Source organism: Sapajus apella, unplaced genomic scaffold, assembly GCF_009761245.1.
Source record: "Sapajus apella isolate SASKATOON/1434 unplaced genomic scaffold, GSC_monkey_1.0 scaffold43, whole genome shotgun sequence".
Classification (NCBI taxonomy): Eukaryota; Metazoa; Chordata; class Mammalia; order Primates; family Cebidae; genus Sapajus; species Sapajus apella.
In genome coordinates, this window is record NW_022436983.1 from 3,346,612 (window position 1) to 3,363,255 (window position 16,644).

Consider the following 16,644-nt stretch of genomic DNA (forward strand, 5'->3'; position numbering starts at 1 on the left):
CGAGGGTGCGCTTCCACCAAGACAGCGAACATCAGGTTGGGATGTGTCAGGTCACAACCTCACCCTCTGCTCCCATTTCCCCCACAGCACCTAATAATGCACAGTGGACACATGGCAGACCCCTCATACGTGACTGCACCCCAAGGATCTCTGTGTTGGAGAGCCCTGCTCTGCAGGTCACCTGGACCCAGAAGGCACAGCTTAGCTGGCACTGTCTGCGTGAGCAGATGAAACCTCAGACGTCCCTCTGATCCAAACACAATATGCCTATATGAGAGCAAAGAGATTGCTTTAATGTCCTCTAACAGGTTAAAGGCCAGCACAGCTAAGCTAGGGGCCACAGGTGATAGCTTCAGAAAGAAAAGTCGCTTTCATGAAAGAAACTGGGTAAGGCTGGGCCGGTATCTTTTCATTTAAAAGTATATCTTGGCCCAGCACGGTGGCTCACAGCTATCATCCCCACCACGTTGGGAGGCTGAGGAGGGAGGATCGCTTGAGGCCAGAAGTTCAAGACCAGTCTGGTCAACATAGCAAGATGCTATCTCTACAAAAATTTTTTAAAAGTTAGCGAGGCATCGTGGTGCATGCCTGTGAGGCAGGATTGCCTGACTTGGGAGGTAGAGGCTGCAGTGAGCCGTGATTGCACCACTGCACTCCAGCCTGGGTGACAGAGTGAGACCTTGTCTCTAAAAACATAAATAGGCCGGTGTGGTGGCTCACACCAGTAATCCCAGCACTTTGGGAGGCTGAGGTGGGCAGATCACCTGAGGTCAGGAGTTTGAGACCCGCCTGGCCAACATGGTGAAACCCTGTATTTACTAAAAATACAAAAAAGAAAATTAGCCAGGCGTAGTGGTGCATGCCTGTAATCCCAGCTATTCAGGATGCTGAGGTGGGAGAATCGCTTGAATCCAGGAGGCAGAGGTTGCAGTGAGCCGAGATCATGCTATTGTACTCCAGCCTGGGCAACAAGAGCCGAAACTCCATCTCAAATAAATAAATTAATTAAATTAAATGAAAAAAAAAAATCTCCAGAGAGCAAAGCCCTCCTCTCTCACTCTGCAGGGTAGTTTAATTGTTCCCTCTAATCCCCTTGAACTAGGGTGCGAGTCAAGTGCCGGACCTGGGGGAAGGAGGACTGTGCTATGGAGGAGCCAGGGTCCCAGGCTTCAAGAGGAGGCTGTGGATGTGTAACACTAGCTCAGAGCCCGCTGGAAGGAATTGTTCTCCCCCTGTGTCATCTCCTGTTGAAACCCTGGCCTGGGCCAGGTGTGGTGGCTCATGCCTGTAATCCCAGCACTTTGGGAGGCCAAGGTGGGCGGACCACTTGAGGTCAGGAGTTCGAGACCAGCCTGGCCAACATGGTGAAACCCCAGTCTCTACTAAAAATGCAAAAAATTAGCTGGGCCTGGTGGCACGTGCCTGTAATCCCAGCTCCTCGGGAGGCTGAGGCAGGAGAATCGCTTGAACCCAGGAGGCGGAGGTTGCAGTGAGCTGAGATCACGCCACTGCACTCCAGCCTGGGTGACAGAGTGAGACTCTGTCTCAAAGAAGAACAACAATGACAACAAAAGCAGCCCTGGCCTGACCGGGAAGAATCTGGTGGCCAAGAGGGGCTTCAGCGGCTCCATCCAGATCTGCAGCGGGCTCTGTCCAGGTTGGAGCCACGGCAGAGAGAAGGGTGGCAGTCTTGGGAAAAGGCCCAAAAAGAAAGACTTGGAAGTTTTGAGCCTCAAAAATGACTGACAGGTCTGTGGCTACTGGAACAAGCTTTCACCAGCTATGGGGGTGGGGAGCCATCATTCTCGTGTCCCCAGGAGACAAGAGAAAACTGCAGCAAGTCGCTAGTTGCCCTGTCTGTGATGTGTTCAAATGCTGTCCCTCTGCTGATTCCCACAGCACCCCTGGATGAATGGGAGAGAGCCTTGCTGTCTCTGGGGTGACCAGCCAGAAGCCTGTTGCCTTTGCCATTTGCAGAGCAAGAGACTCATTCATCTCACACTCTTAATATTTAGGACTCTGTTTTTCCCTTTTTCTCATTTTTATGGATGGAGCCTTAAGCAGCCAACTCTGGGAGGCAGCATGTTCATTTCAAAAAAAAAAAAAAAAAAAGGCTGGGTGTGGTGGCTCACGCCTGTAATCCCAGCACTTTGGGAGGCCAAGGTGGGAGGACAGGAGTTGGAAACCAGCCTGGCCAACATGGCGAAACCCTGTCTCTACTAACAAATACAAAAATGAGCCAGGCATAGTGGCACATGCCTGTAGTTCTAGCTACTCGAGAAGCCCGAGGCAAGAGAATCAATTGAACTCAGGAGGTTGCGGTGAGGTGAGATCGCACCACTGCACTCCAGCCTGGGCAACAGAGCGAGACTCTGTTTCAAAAAAGAAACAAAGGCTCGAACACCTAACAACTAGCAGCCCAGCTGCTTACTGGGAAGGGGACTCTCCCTGGGCAGTGAAAGGTAAAGAGTAGATGTTAGAATTATCTAAAAATTATCACTGCATTGAGAATATGTTTCTTTCTTTTCTCTCTCTCTCCCCCCTCCCTTCCTCTTTCTCTCTCTTCCCCGCCCCCCCCCCCTCCCTCTCTCTCTCTCTCTCTCTTTCTTTCAGATGCAGTTTTACTCTTGTCACTCAGGCTGGATAGAGCACAATGGCATGGTCTCGGCTCACTGCAATCTCCGCCTCCCGAGTTCAAGCAACTCTCCTGCCTCAGCCTCCCAAGTAGCTGGGATTACAGGCAGCCACCACCACGCTCAGCTGATTTTTGTATTTTTAGTAGAGATGGCATTTCACCATGTTGGCCAGGCTGGTCTCGACTTCCTGATCTCAGGTGATCTGCCCGCCTCAGCCTCCCAAAGTATAATTCTCATGAATTACAGGTATGAGCCACTGTGCACAGCAAGAATTTCTTTTCTTTCTTTCTTTTTTTTTTTTTTTTTTGAGACAGTCTCACTCCATTGCCAGGCGCCAGGCTGGAGTGCAGTGGCGTGATCTTGGCTCACTGCAACCTCTGCCTCCTGGGTTCAAGCAATTCTCCCACCTCAGCCTCCTGAGTAGCTGGGACCACAGGTGCACACCACCACACGTGGCTAATTTTTTTTTTTTTTTTGAGATGGAGAGTTTTGTTTTATAGACACCCCACGTCTGCCTGTGTTGCCCAGGCTGGTCTTGAACTCCTGGGCTCAAAGTTTCCTCCTGCTTCAGCCTCCCAAAGTGTTAGGATTACAGGTGTTAGCCACTGCACCTGGCCTTAAAAAATGTTTACTGTTCTGATTAAGTCATTTTAAGTAAGGTTTTCTCTTACTTGCAGCTGAAGGAATCCTAAGTGGTATATCCCAGAGTCTAAGCAACTATGTCATCATTAATTACCTTGGAATTTTTTTTTTTAAAAAAGCGAATCACTTAACAAACAGCATCTCTGTCACAAAGGGGTCTGTCCTGTCCCTGCAGAGAACGCCAGGCAAACGGGGTTTCAGACAAGCCATGTATCTGCTCTTTCCCCTCCCCTTCCCAGTAAAGTGTTGGGTTGATGTTCCATGTAAGGGAACAGATAGGAAGGCACAGCCTGGTTCGTGGAAGAGGGCAAATGCGTTTTCAACGATGCCAAACTGGGCAAAAGCAGTCCCAGTTTTAGGTGGGGCATCCTGGACTTGTTCTTCACCGACACAGACCTGGACTCCTTTTCTTCCTGTCCTCAGCCCAGAAATCCCCCACAAATCTGTCCAAGGGAACCATCACTGGCCAAGATACCAAGGGGGCGAGAACTCAGGAGACGGAGTCTTCTTACCAGGGGAGGCACTTTCAAAACGTCAATTTCCACGGAAAATCCAGCCCCAGGAAGGGGCTGCAGCATAAATTTAAATTTTGGAGGGAGACCAGCCCTCCACGTGTTTCTCTGAGTAGGAGCTGGGAGGTCTTCGCCCAGACAGCCTAGTCCTGTCACGGAGCAGTCCCCCGACCACTCTCTCCCCTCGACCCCTCCTTAGGGAGGCAAACAGGCACCTGACTACAGCCTCCCACGGGCATTCCGTCGGCAGTCACAGGAGAGCTCTCGTGGCTTCTGGACTTCGCCTCCCCAATCTGCCCTCCAGCACCCAGGCTCCATGAGAAACCTGCTTTTCAGAATCAAAGACCTGAATACTAGAAATGCTTTTCTAATGCTGAGGCCGAATTTCCTCCACACGAAGCACCACAAGTCCCTCTCCAAACAAATTCGTGATTTGTCCCCAGTCCCAACGGCCTTTTTCTCGAGTTGTAGATGCTGCCTAAAGTTGTCAGTGAATTAAACCAGCAGAAAGAAAGAAAAGGGTGGGTTACCTGCTCTGTAGGCTGAAGAAGGACCTCGGATTGATCGGATGTCAGCTCTGGCCCTGCCGCTGCCGGGGCTGGCTCCACCTGTCTGACCTGTTCGGCTCGCTGCCCGCCTCTGGGCCTGGCACGGCCGCAGGGAGCTGGGCTCGCTGCCAGCACTCGGCCCCTCCATAGGTGTGCATTCACCTGCCGAGAGGTGCCGGCACACAAGTGCCCTCCCTCCCCTGCTCCTGCCACGTGACCTGTCCCCCAGCTGGACACGCACTGGAGCATCTCTCTCAGTGTCACTGGAATTTCAAGCCAGAAGCAGGCAGAGAGGAAGAAGAAAGGGGGGAGGAAGGGGAAGGGGGGCCCTGGCCCCGACAACTAACCCACAGTCCTTCCGTGATGCCGTGGAGGTCACGCCAGGTGGGGCCAGCAGCCCTGTCCCGGTAATCGTCAGGGTCAGATTCCAGGGCTGCTCTTTCCCTCCTGGCTATTTTGGGAAAGCGGCTTTCCTCCAGCAGTCGACAGACTAGCTACCACGGACGCTGGAATCCGGAACAGAGCACAGCACAGGTAAAGGCACAGAGGACAGCCTGAGAGCAAAGAAACAGTGCCAGTTGCTGCAGGGGCCCCCAGAACTCCGCTCTGAGCACACACAGGCCTACTAGACCCTCCTGTCCCTATCCTCCAGGAAGGATCACCCAGCACTCGGGGTCCTGTCCAGCTTGGGGCTTGAGATACTACTCAGGGTGTTGATGGGCACAGCTGGTGGGGCAGGTGGCATCGGGTCTAGCGGCAAGACCACGATCTTCCTGCCATCCAGGACCCAGAGCCCTTAGCAACCAGATTTGGCTTCTCTTCCCTTTCACTCCCTGGCCCCCGATGCCCATCAGGCTCAAGTCGATATTGAACAACCGAGCACACAGCACAGCCTGGATGTGAGGTCACAGACTTGGTGCCGGGGATGCGGCAGGCCAGGCGTCTGACTCTGAGTCTCAACCACTGCCCAAGTTCAATCACGTGCTTCTAAGCTGCCAATCAAGCTAAGCCTCTGGGAGCCACTGCAGAATAGAAACAGCAAGGCCAAGAGCAGGGCTGTGGTGCCCTGTGGTCTTTTGATAACTTGTGTTTTGAATGCAGGGTGGATGCTAAGATGTCAAGTCCTTCCTAGGAAACCAGAACTCATCTTCCTAAGGAGGCAACGAAGGCGGGCAAGGAGCCCAGCAGACAGCAGAGGACCAGTGATGGAATTCAGGCAGAGCCCAACCTCCTCCCCCCCGGGGGTACTGCCTTGCTCACAGCCGAGGGGCAAGAGAAGGTAACTGCTGCTGAGTGTGGCCTGGCAGGTCTTCAGCCACTGACCTCGGGGCTGTGTCTACCCCTCGGAACAGCACTAGGCTTGAAAGTGAACCCCCTGCTCAAAGCCAGCACTTGCTCTGCTGCCCCAAGACGGACCTGCAAACACACGGGCCTTGCCCAAGGGGCCTGATGTGTTGGAGAGGGGCAGGGCCCAGGACAGTGGCCGCAAAGGGCTCCATCCTGGGACCTGACTCCTCCTTGTTCATAAACAACCAGGCCTTTGCCTTCCTCCCACACTAGTCCCCGGGTCAAAAGCCTTAAGGAAATCCCCCATGCAGTAGCCAACTCAGACCGCCCTGGCCCTTAGATCATCCGCTAGTTACTAGGCTGAGACCCAAACGAATTAGAGGGAAATATTGGCCATTTCAGGGAACCCAACTACAAAGGTGTCCACAATGAGACCGCCAGCAGGAGTGCAGCGGCGCCCTTAAACACTTTAAGGAAGTATTTACCCAGGCTGCTAAAAAAGAAGTTGAGGATTTCTGCCTCTGATTTAGCAGAAAAGTATCTTTAAAATTTACATACAAAGTCCCATGATAAGTCGTTTGGGATCCCCCAGAGGAGGAAGGCTGCTTGTGGTTAGACGGGTGAGTCAACGAAACAAACAAACGGCCCGATGAGGTCAGCTTTTTGGAAAAGGAACAAAGAAAACTGCACCCAAGTGAGAGGCAGCTTACAATGGTGAAGCAGTGGTCACATGAAGTCCATCTCCACAGCCTCTAATCCAGCAGTTTGGGGGATGATTTTGTCACTCAGGGGACATTTGGCAAAGTCTAAAGACATTTTTGGGGCCGGGTGTGGTGGCTCATGCCTGTAATCCCAGCACTTTGGGAAGCCGAGGCAAGGGGATCGCTTGAGGTCAGGAGTTCAACACCAGCCTGGTCAACATGACAAGACCCCTTCTCTACTAAAAATACAAAAATTAACTGGGTGCGGTGGCACACACCTGAAATTCCAGCTACTTGGGAGGCTGAGGCAGGAGAATCACTTGCGCCTGGGAGGCAGAGGTTGGAGTGAGCCAAGTTCATACCACTGCACTCCAGCCTGGGTGACAGAGACCCTGTCTCGAAAAAAAAAAAGAAAAAAACCAGATGTTTTTGATTATCACAATTGAAGGGTAGGGAGTGCTCCTGGTTTCTAGTGGGTAGAAGCCAGGAACGCTGCTAAACATTCTACTGTGCACAGGGCAGCCCCCACCACAAAAATTATCCTGCCCCAAATGTCAGTAGCACTGTCACTGAAAAACTGTTCTCACCCACTGAGAACTCTCTGTCTCTTCCTTGGAAGTCCTGGGAAATGGTTGTTTTTAGTCACTGACATGACCCATAGCCCAGAAGGCCACAGTGGTGACAGCTCCTCCCTGGGTGAGGCCAGGCTTCACGGGGTCAGCATCTTTGGAGGGTCCTCTGGGCACAGATCCCAACTTGGGAAAACCACCTGGCTGCCCCCGCATGGCTGACCCTGTGTGGCTGCCCCGGGCTGCACTGGCCCTTTGCTGAAGCTTCTAGACCCTCAGAACCTCTCCTCTGCTGCTCTGGCTCTCAAGATCCCACAGTGAAGCGACAGGAACAAGAAGGAATGATAACAGTTCTCATCATCATCACAGCTGACTGGTAGGTGCTTTACAGGTGACAATGAGCTTTCACATTCTTAGCCTCACCTGAATACATAAAAGCCTCGCTCACTGTTAAAGCAGTCTTTCTGAGTTCTTGACCTGCCAGACCAGCGGAACATGCAGAGGCCACCTGTCCCCAATGAGGGTTCGGGAGAGGGAGAGCCATGTGTCCATCTGGGGAGCCCCCAGAGTCCAGAGCCAGGCAGAGGTGACAGTAGCCTGTCTGGGGAACCTGGGGAAAGCCAGGATTCCGGCTGCTCCACGGCAGGCCCTTAGGTGTAGGGTCTAGGCTCTGGCCAGGCACTAGCCCTGCTGAGACCGACACTCCGGAAATAGATGCACATTGCATTCCCTGGAGTATTTTCTGAGCGGCCACAAAGTTCAGCAAGTAGTCAACAGAAACCATCTCCAAGAAGTGAGTGAACCAGAAGAATACATGCCCCCAGTGCTGATTTGAGTCCTGTTTGGGAACTTGGGGAAAAGGCAGGACAGAAATAGGCCCTGCTTATTAACTGCATCTACATATGAACTGCTTGACCTTTTTTTTTTTTTTTTTTTTTTTTTTGAGACAGAGTCTTGCTCTGTCCCCCAGGCTGGAGTACAGTGGCGCAATCTCAGCTCACTGTAACCTCAGACTCCCGGGTTCAGGTGATTCTCCTGCCTCAGCCTCCTGAGCAGTTGAGACTACAGGCATGCACCACAAGGTCCAGCTAATTTTTGTATTTTAGTAGAGATGGGGTTTCACCATGTTGGTCAGGCTGGTCTTGAACTCCTGACCTTGTGATCCACCTGCCTTGGCCTCCCAAAATGCTGGGATCACAGGCATGAGCCACCGTGCCCAGCTTTTTTTTTTCTTTTTTTGAGACAGGATCTGGCCCTGTCCCCTGAGCTGGAGCATAGTGGCATGATCATAGCTCACCAAAGCCTCGACCTCCCGGGATCAAGCCATCTTCCTACCTGAGCTTCTTGAGTAGTTGAGAACACAGGTGTGCACCACCATACTACACCCAGCTATTTTTTTTTTTTTTGAGACGAAGTCTCGCCCTTGTCACCCAGTCTGGAGTGCAGTGGTGCGATCTCAGCTCACTGCAACCTCTGCCTCCCAGATTCAAGCAATTCTCCTGCCTCAGCCTCCTGAGAAGCTGGGATTACAGGTGTGTACCACCACCACACCTGGCTAATTTTTTATACTTTTAGTAGAGATGGGATTTTACCATGTTGACCAGGCTGGTCTTGAACTTCTGACCTCAGGTGATCTGCCCATCTCAGTCTCCCAAAGTGCTGGGATTACAGGTGTGAGCCACTGCATCTGGCAACCTGGCTAATTTTTTAAACAATTTTCTTTTTTTGAGATGGAGTCTTGCCCTGTTGCCCAGGCTGGAGTGCAATGGTACGATCTCGGCTCACTGCAACCTCCACCTCCTGGGTTCAAGCGATTCTCCTGCCTCAGCCTCCTGAGTAGCTGGGATTACAGGAATGTGCCACCATACCTGGCTAATTTTTTTTTGTATTTTTAGTAGAGACAGGGTTTCACCATGTTGGTCAGGCTGGTCTCGAATTCCTGACCTGGTAATCCGCCCGTCTCAGCCTCCCAAAGTGCTGAGATTACAGGCGTGAGCCACCTTGCCCAGCTTAAAACAATTTTTTTAGAGACAGGGTCTTACTATGTTGGCCAAGCTGGTCTCAAACCTCTGGGCTCAAGTGATTCTCCAGCCTCAGCCTCTCAACATGCTGAGATGACAGGCATGAGCCACCACATCTGGCCCATTTGACTTTTTATGAGTATTATTACTTATTTTATAAATCTAAAAGAACATTAGGAAAAAATCAGAATAAGGGCAGAATTTGTATCCACACCCTCTTTCTTGGGAAACAGAGCCCTGCCTGCTTAGGAAACTCCTGAACTGCAGTCGTGGTTTGCAAATCTATGTGTCCTTGATCCTGTTCACCAGACGCTGGAACACAGACCCCAAGTGCGACTCTGAATAGGCCAAGGGACAGAGGCCATAGGAGACAGCTCATGCACTAAGCAAACACCTGTCTCCAGCAAATCTCAGGAAATGAGAGAAACAAGTCCGTGCTCCGGCCAGGAGCCCCTGTGGGAGGGAGGCTGCCCATCTGACACCCTTAGGCCTCCTGCCTGCACCCTCCCCTCGAAGTAGGTGGCCCACTGCCACTGTCCATCCCCTCAGACCAAGGCCTTTCCTCGGGAGAGAGAGTGGATGTGGGGAAACATAAGCTCGTCAATGCACCCTGGGAAAGCGGAACCTGGAACCCCCTTTTGAAGTCTGAGCAAAGAACAGGAGGATGTGAACCACTAGGCAGGCAGGCAGGAGCCACTTCCTCCAGGGTGAAAATAGAAACTGCTTTCCTGGAGCTTGGACGCCATTGCGGCTGGCACACGGAGAGGCTGTTAGCTTCAAGACAACGCTCTGGATCCACTGCCTGCCTCTGAGGCTGCTGACAAGGAGGAAAGTCACTGCAGAAATGCTTGGCCCAGCCGGTTGTGATGGCTCACTCCTGTAATCCCAGCACTTTGGGAGTCTGAGGCAGGAAGGGTCACCTGAGGTCAGGAGTTCAAGACCAGCCTGGCCAACATGGTGAAACCCATCTCTGCAAAAATACAAAAATTAGCCATGCATGGTGGCACATGCCTGTAATCCCAACTATTAGGTAAGCTGAGGCAGGAGAATCGCTTGAACCCGGGAAGTAGAAATTGCAGTGAGCTGAGATTGAGCCATTGCACTCCAGCCTGGGCAACAGAGTCAGACTCTGTCTCAAAAAAAAAAAGGCCAGGTGCGGTGGCTCATGCCTGTAATTCCAACACTTTGGGAGGCCAAGGTGGGTAGATCACCTGAGGTCTGGAGTTCAAGACCAGCCTGACCAACACGGAGAAGCCCTGTCTCTACTAAAAATACAAATTAGCCGGGCGTGGTGGTGCATGCCTGTAATCCCAGCTACTCAGGAGGCTGGGGCAGGAGAATCATTGGAAGCAGCTATTCAGGAGGCTGAGGCAGGAGAATCGTTGGAAGCCGGGAGGTGGAGGTTGCAGTGAGCTGAGATCATGCCATTGCACTCCAGCCTGGCTGGGCAACAAGAACGAGACTGTGTCTGAAGCACACACACACACACACTTGGCCCCACCTGGCAGCTTTAAGCTGGGAGCCTCCTGGCCACTTGACCTGCTCTCAGTGCACACAAGGCACAGTCTCCTGGAACGGCCCCGGCATACCCGCTTTATCACCCACTTCCCAACCTTCAGAACTGTTATCACCCACTTCATCACCCACTTCCCAACCTTCAGAACTGCCATCGAATTTTCCATTGACAGCCGGGCGTCCACCTCAGGCCGCAGCCAGTGTGAATCCCACTGAGGCTGAGGCAGGGGAGGATCGCTTGAACCCGGGAGGCAGAGGTTGCAGTGAGCCAAGATCACACCACTGCACTCCAGCCTGGGCAACAAGAGGGAAACTCTGTCTCAAAAAAAAAAAAAAACGGTGTCAGGACCCAATTTCTGAATGTGGTGGGATAGCCCACGTCTGGCCCGAGGAACATGTGTGGACCACCAAGTGCTGTCTTCTCTGTTCCTGTCCCCACATAGAGATGATGTGCTTTCCAACCACACCTCCAAGCACTTAGTGTCTCCAACCTTACCTGACTTCTGGTTCACAGCAAAACCTGCCCTTGGGTGAAACCAGATGCCCTGACGTGGAAGGGGTTGGTGCTGCAGGGGATTCATCTTCAGAAGATTCTGCATTTGAGTATGGAATGCATTTTCTTCTTTTTTTTTTTCAGAGGGAGTCTCGCTCTGTTGCCCAGGCTGGAGTGCAATGGTGCGATCTCGGCTCACTGCATCCTTCACCTCCCAGGTTTAAGAGATCCTCCTGCCTCAGCTTCCCAAGTAGCTGGGAATACAGGTACCCCGCCACCATGCCCAGCTAATTTTTTTGTTTTTGTTTTTGTTTTTGAGACAGAGTCTTGCTCCGTCACCAGGCTGGAGCACAGTGGCACAGTCTTGGCTCACTGCAAACTCCACCTCCCCGGTTCAAGCAATTCTTCCGCCTCAGCCTCCCAAGTATCTGGGACTATAGGTGCGTGCCAAATGCCCGGCTAATTTTTGCATTTTTTTTTTTTTTAGTAGAGATGAGGTTTTACCATGTTGGCCAGGATGGTCTCAATCTCTTGACTTTGTGATCCATCCACCTGGGCCTCCCAAAGTGTTGCGATTACAGGCATGAGCCACTGTGCCTGGCTAATTTTTGTATTTTTGTAGAGATGGGGGTTTCACCATGTCGGCTAGGCTGGTCTTGAACTCCTGACCTCAGGTGATCACCCGCCTCGGCCTCCCAAAGTGCTGGGATTATAGGTTGAGCCACTGTGCCAGGACTGGAATACATTTTCTATCTGGCTTAGGCCAAAAGAATGAAACTCTGATGGTTGAATTTCAGCCACAAACAGCTCACTGGAGGAGACTGGGTGGAGGCAGGCAGCGGAAGGGGAGGTGTCCCTGAGCTCATAAGCCAGGGCCCTCCTTGCTCAGATGCTGGCTCTATGCCCCCGGGGCTTTCTGAGGCTGGCCTCTCTGCCTTGAGGGCCCTCCCTTCCAACTTCACCAACCAACTCTCACTTGTCCTTCAGGCCTTGGTTAAGTGCCCTACAACCTCCCTCACTCAGCTCTGCGCTCCCAGTGCCCGCATCATGGTGGCCGACTTGCTTGTAACCCCCTCTCACCAGAATCAGTGTCAGCTCCTGTTCCTGCTCCCAGCATCTAGCCCAGCAGACAGGACACAGGGGGTGCCAGTAAAGGTCTGTTGAGAAAGCACGGGAGAAGGAATGGGCAGAAAAAGACAGGCAGCACTGCCGGCCAGCCCAAGCTCAGTCAGCGGACCGCACATTCCAGTCCTTCAAGAGCTTAACGAGCAGGCTGAGCCCCAGGTGTTTGGTCTGTCATCAGCACCGACAACACAGGTGAGGCGGCAGATGGGAAAGTGCTTTAAAAGCTGTAACTGCAGCTGGGCGCGGTGGCTCACGCCTGTAATCGCAGCACTTTGGAGGCCAAGGCTGGTGGATCACAAGGTCAGGAGTTTGAGACCAGCCTGGCCAACATGATGAAACCCCATCTCTACTAAAAATACAAAAATTAGCCGGGTGTGGTGCTATGCACCTGTAATCTCAGCTACTTGGGGGGCTGAGGTGGGAGAATCGCCTGAACCTGGGAGGCAGAGGTTGCGGTGAGCCAAGATCGCACCACTACACTCCAGCCTGGGCGACAGAGCGAGACTCCATCTCAGAAAAAAAAAAAAAAAAAGAAAAACAAAAAAAAGTGTAACTGCAAGGAGTCATGCTTCCATTTCAGGTTTTTTTTGAGACTGAAACTCGCTATTTCGCCAGGCTGGAGTGCAGTGGCACAATCTCGGCTCTCCGCAACCTCCACCTCCTGGGTTCAAGCCATTTTCCTGCTTCAACCTCCCAAGTAGCTGGGATTGCAGGCACCTGCCACCACACATGGCTAATTTTTTGTATTTTTAGTAGAGAGAGGGTTTCACCATGTTGGCCAGGCTGGTCTTGAACTCTTGACCTCAAGTGATCCACCCACCTTCGCCTCCCAAAGCGCTGAGATTACAGGCGTGAGCCACGGTGCCCAGCCGAGTATACCTTAATTGATAAGGTGACAATGATTTGGACTTTTCACAAGGTTATTTGGCAGGTTGGATGCTTGCAACTAGGAATGCCACATCCCAAAGTCACAATACCTTAAGTGTGGCAGGTTTGTGGGCTCAGCCAGGAAAGTCCACTGTACTCTTGGACCCCAGATATCCAGACACATGGGGCATCATGCCCTCATGGGTCAGGGTGCCTCACTTCACTTTATCCCTCTTGGCACCTAGCATGATTGGGAGCCAGGGCCGATACCTGGATACCTAGTGAGTGAATGAAAGGATGAGACGTAATCCAAAAACAGCAGCAACAGCAATTATCCACAGCGGCCCCACTATGCGTCAGACACTGTTCTTAACCCTTTCACTGCATCACTCACTACAGTAGGCTGAAAGACACCCTGGAGAGACAGTCACGTCAAATCCCTGCAACCAGAGCACATGGGTCTTTGCAGAGCTGATTAACTTAAGATTTTGAGATGAGACCATCTTGGATGATCTGGGTGAGTTCTAGAAACAGGTGTTCTTAGAAAACCGAGGTAGAAGGAAACTTAAGACAGAAGAAGAGAAGACACAGACACAAAGAGAAGGCCACTGAAGGAGGCAGAGACTGGAGTGCCGCAGCCACCAGCCCAGCAATGCTGGGACAGCCACCAAAGCTAAAAAGAGACAAGTGAGGCTTCCTCCCCAGAGCCTCCAGTGGGAGGACGGCCTTGCTGGACTTGAGATTTCTGGCCTCCAGAACTATGAGAGAATCCTTTAAGCCACCCAGCAGCCACAGGAAATTAGCACACTCCTGGAGTCATGAAGGAGCTCATTAACAACTGCATCGGGGTTGTTACAGGGACACAGGGTAAGAAAGCAGCCTCTGAGCCGGGCGCAGTGGCTCATGCCTGTAATCCCAGCACTTTGGGAGACCGAGGTGAGCGGATCGCTTGAGCCCACGAGTTCAAGACCAGCCTGGGCAACATGGCGAAACCCATCTCTACCAAAATAATAATAATAATACAAAAATTAGCCAGGCATGGTGGCACATGCCTATAGTCCCAGCTACGTGAGAGGCTGAAGTGGGAGGATGGCTTGAGCCTGGGAAGTCAAAGCTACAGTGAGCTGTGATCGCTGTACTGTGGTCCAGCCTGAGCAACAAAGCAAGACCAAGAAGGAAAGAAAAGAAAGAGAGAAAAAGAGGGAAGGAAGGAAGGAAGGAAGGAAGGAAGGAGGGAGGGAGGGAGGGAAGCAAAGGAAAGGAAAGAAATGAAGGAAGGAAGGGAAGAAAGAAAAGGAAGAAAGAGAAAATCTCTGAGCAGCTCAAACTCCTGTGCCTAAGTTCCTGTCCCTCCTCAGAACATGCTGTTACCCCCAACATAGTGTTCTGTTAATATCTCATATTCTGTTAATCAGTACTCTCCTTGGATAAACACTCTCCCCCCTCCCAACTTCACAGTTAGCTGAAATTCAATATCAAGTAAATAGCACAACTAAAGCCAAGCTAAAGGAAAGTGATGAATCGAAGCAATACTTTGTTTCCAAATGACCTCTGCCCCCTCATTCTGACATTGGGGTGAGGCCCAGCTTGCCCTTGAACTCCACTATAGGAACTCTTTTTTTTTTTTTTTTTTTTTTTGAGAAAGAGTCTCACTCTATTGCCCAGGCTGGAGTGCAGTGGCACAATCTCGGCTCACTGCAACCTCCACCTGCCAGGTTAAAGCAATTCTCCTGTCTCACTCTCTGGAGTAGCTGGGACTACAGGCCTATGCCACCATTCCCAGCTAATTTTTATATTTTTGGTAGAGACAGGGTTTCACCATGTTGGCCAGGCTGGTCTCGAACTCCTGATCTCAGGTGATCCACCCTCCTCGGCCTCCCAAAGTGTTGGGATTACAGGTATGAGCTACCATGCCCAGCCAGAAGCTTCCCTTGTCTCTCTTTAGCTTTGGTGGCTGTCCCAGCATTCCTGGGCTGGTGGCAACATCACTCCAGTCTCTGTCTCTGCCTCTCAGTGGCCTTCTCTGTGTCTATGTCTTCTCCTCTTCTGAGTGTCTTAAATTTCCTTCTGCCTCTGTTTCCAAGACACCTATCATAGGGCTCACCCAGATGATCCAAGATGGTCTCATCTCAAAATCTCAAAATAGGCATTAGGGTTCCTGACCCCACAGTAATTTGTGAGCAGCAACTCGGAACGGAAGGAAAGGTTTGCTGAAATCAGATTCACCAGCAAGAACAAGGAGACACAAGTGAGAGAAAGAGAACAAGGGAAGAAATGGAAATTCCATCAAACATGCTCGTGACACTTATAAAAGCCCTGTGACCTGAGGCCAGGGCCTTCAGGAGGTCGCCCCACACAGTCACAGCAATGCATGTTCCAGTGAACAGTAAGCTTAGCAAGAAAAGGTAAAATTGTGTTTATTCTGTTTTGAGAAGAGGGAAGCATGAGTTACATTCTAGAAAGATTTCCAACCAAAAATGATACAACTGAAAAGTTCTGGTAAGGGGAGGAATCTTTTTTTATTTTTGAGTCAAGGTCTCGCTCTGTCACCCAGGAGGGAGTGCAGTGGCACAATCATGGCTCATTGCAGCCTCAACCTCCGGGCTCAAGTGATCCTCCTGCCTCATCTTTTTGATTTTTTTTTTTTTTTTTTTTTGTAGAGACAGCTTCACCATGTTGCCCAGGCTAGTCTCAGACTCCTGGGCTCAAGAAATTCTCCTCCTCAGCCCCCCAAAGTGCTGGGATTACAAGCCTGAGCCACTGCATCCAGCCAGGATGAATCTTTTGCTGTCTAAAACACTTGCTGGTACGGTGGCTCACGCCTGTAATCCCAGCACTTTGGGAGGCCAGTGCAGGTGGATCACTTGAGGTCAGGAGTTCAAGACCAGTCTGGCCAATATAGTGAAACCCTGTCTCTACTAAAAATATAAAAACTAGCTGGGAATGGTGGCATGTACCTCTAGTCCCAGCTACTTGGGAGGCTGAGGCAGGAGAATCACTTGAACCTGGGAAATAGAGGTTGCAGTGAGCTGAGATCACACCACTGAACTCCAGCCTGGGCAACAAGAGTAAAACTCCATCTCAAAAATAAATAAAATAAAATAAAACATTCAAGGATTCCCAGAAATCTGTCAGTCTGGTTTTGAGGCTCCTGTCTAGAGGTATCTTTTGCCCCAAGGACAAACTGCCTCAAAAGGTGACATTCCACTCCCTCCCATTTTTCTAGTGAAGTGGGGAGGTAAGGTGGCCCCCTACCTACCTTCTGGCCCCCTACCTACTCTGAGGCATGACGGAGATCCCTGGGGTTGCCCCACACCTGCCCTCTCCTCCTACATGCTGTTCCCTTTGCCTGCTTGTCCCTGCAGTGGACTCCAGGATGGTCCCAACACGCAAAGGGAATGAAGCCACCCACGATGTCCCAGGCAGAGGGGTCCCACCTCTCCTATCTGTTAACTCTGCCCTGGACACGGTGGGGACACAGCCACGTTTGTGTCAACACCAGCACAGTACTGAACACACCATTCAGAAGGAAGTCACTGAGGCGTGCTGGACACAGGAACACACGTGCAGATGAACTGGGGAATCCACAGGTAAGTGGATGGGGCCGGGTGCTGTGGCTCACGCTTGTAATCCCAGCACTTTGGGAGGCCGAGGCGGGCAGATCACGAGGTCAGGAGATTGAGACCATCCTAACACAGTGAAGCCCTGACTCTACTAAAAATACAAAA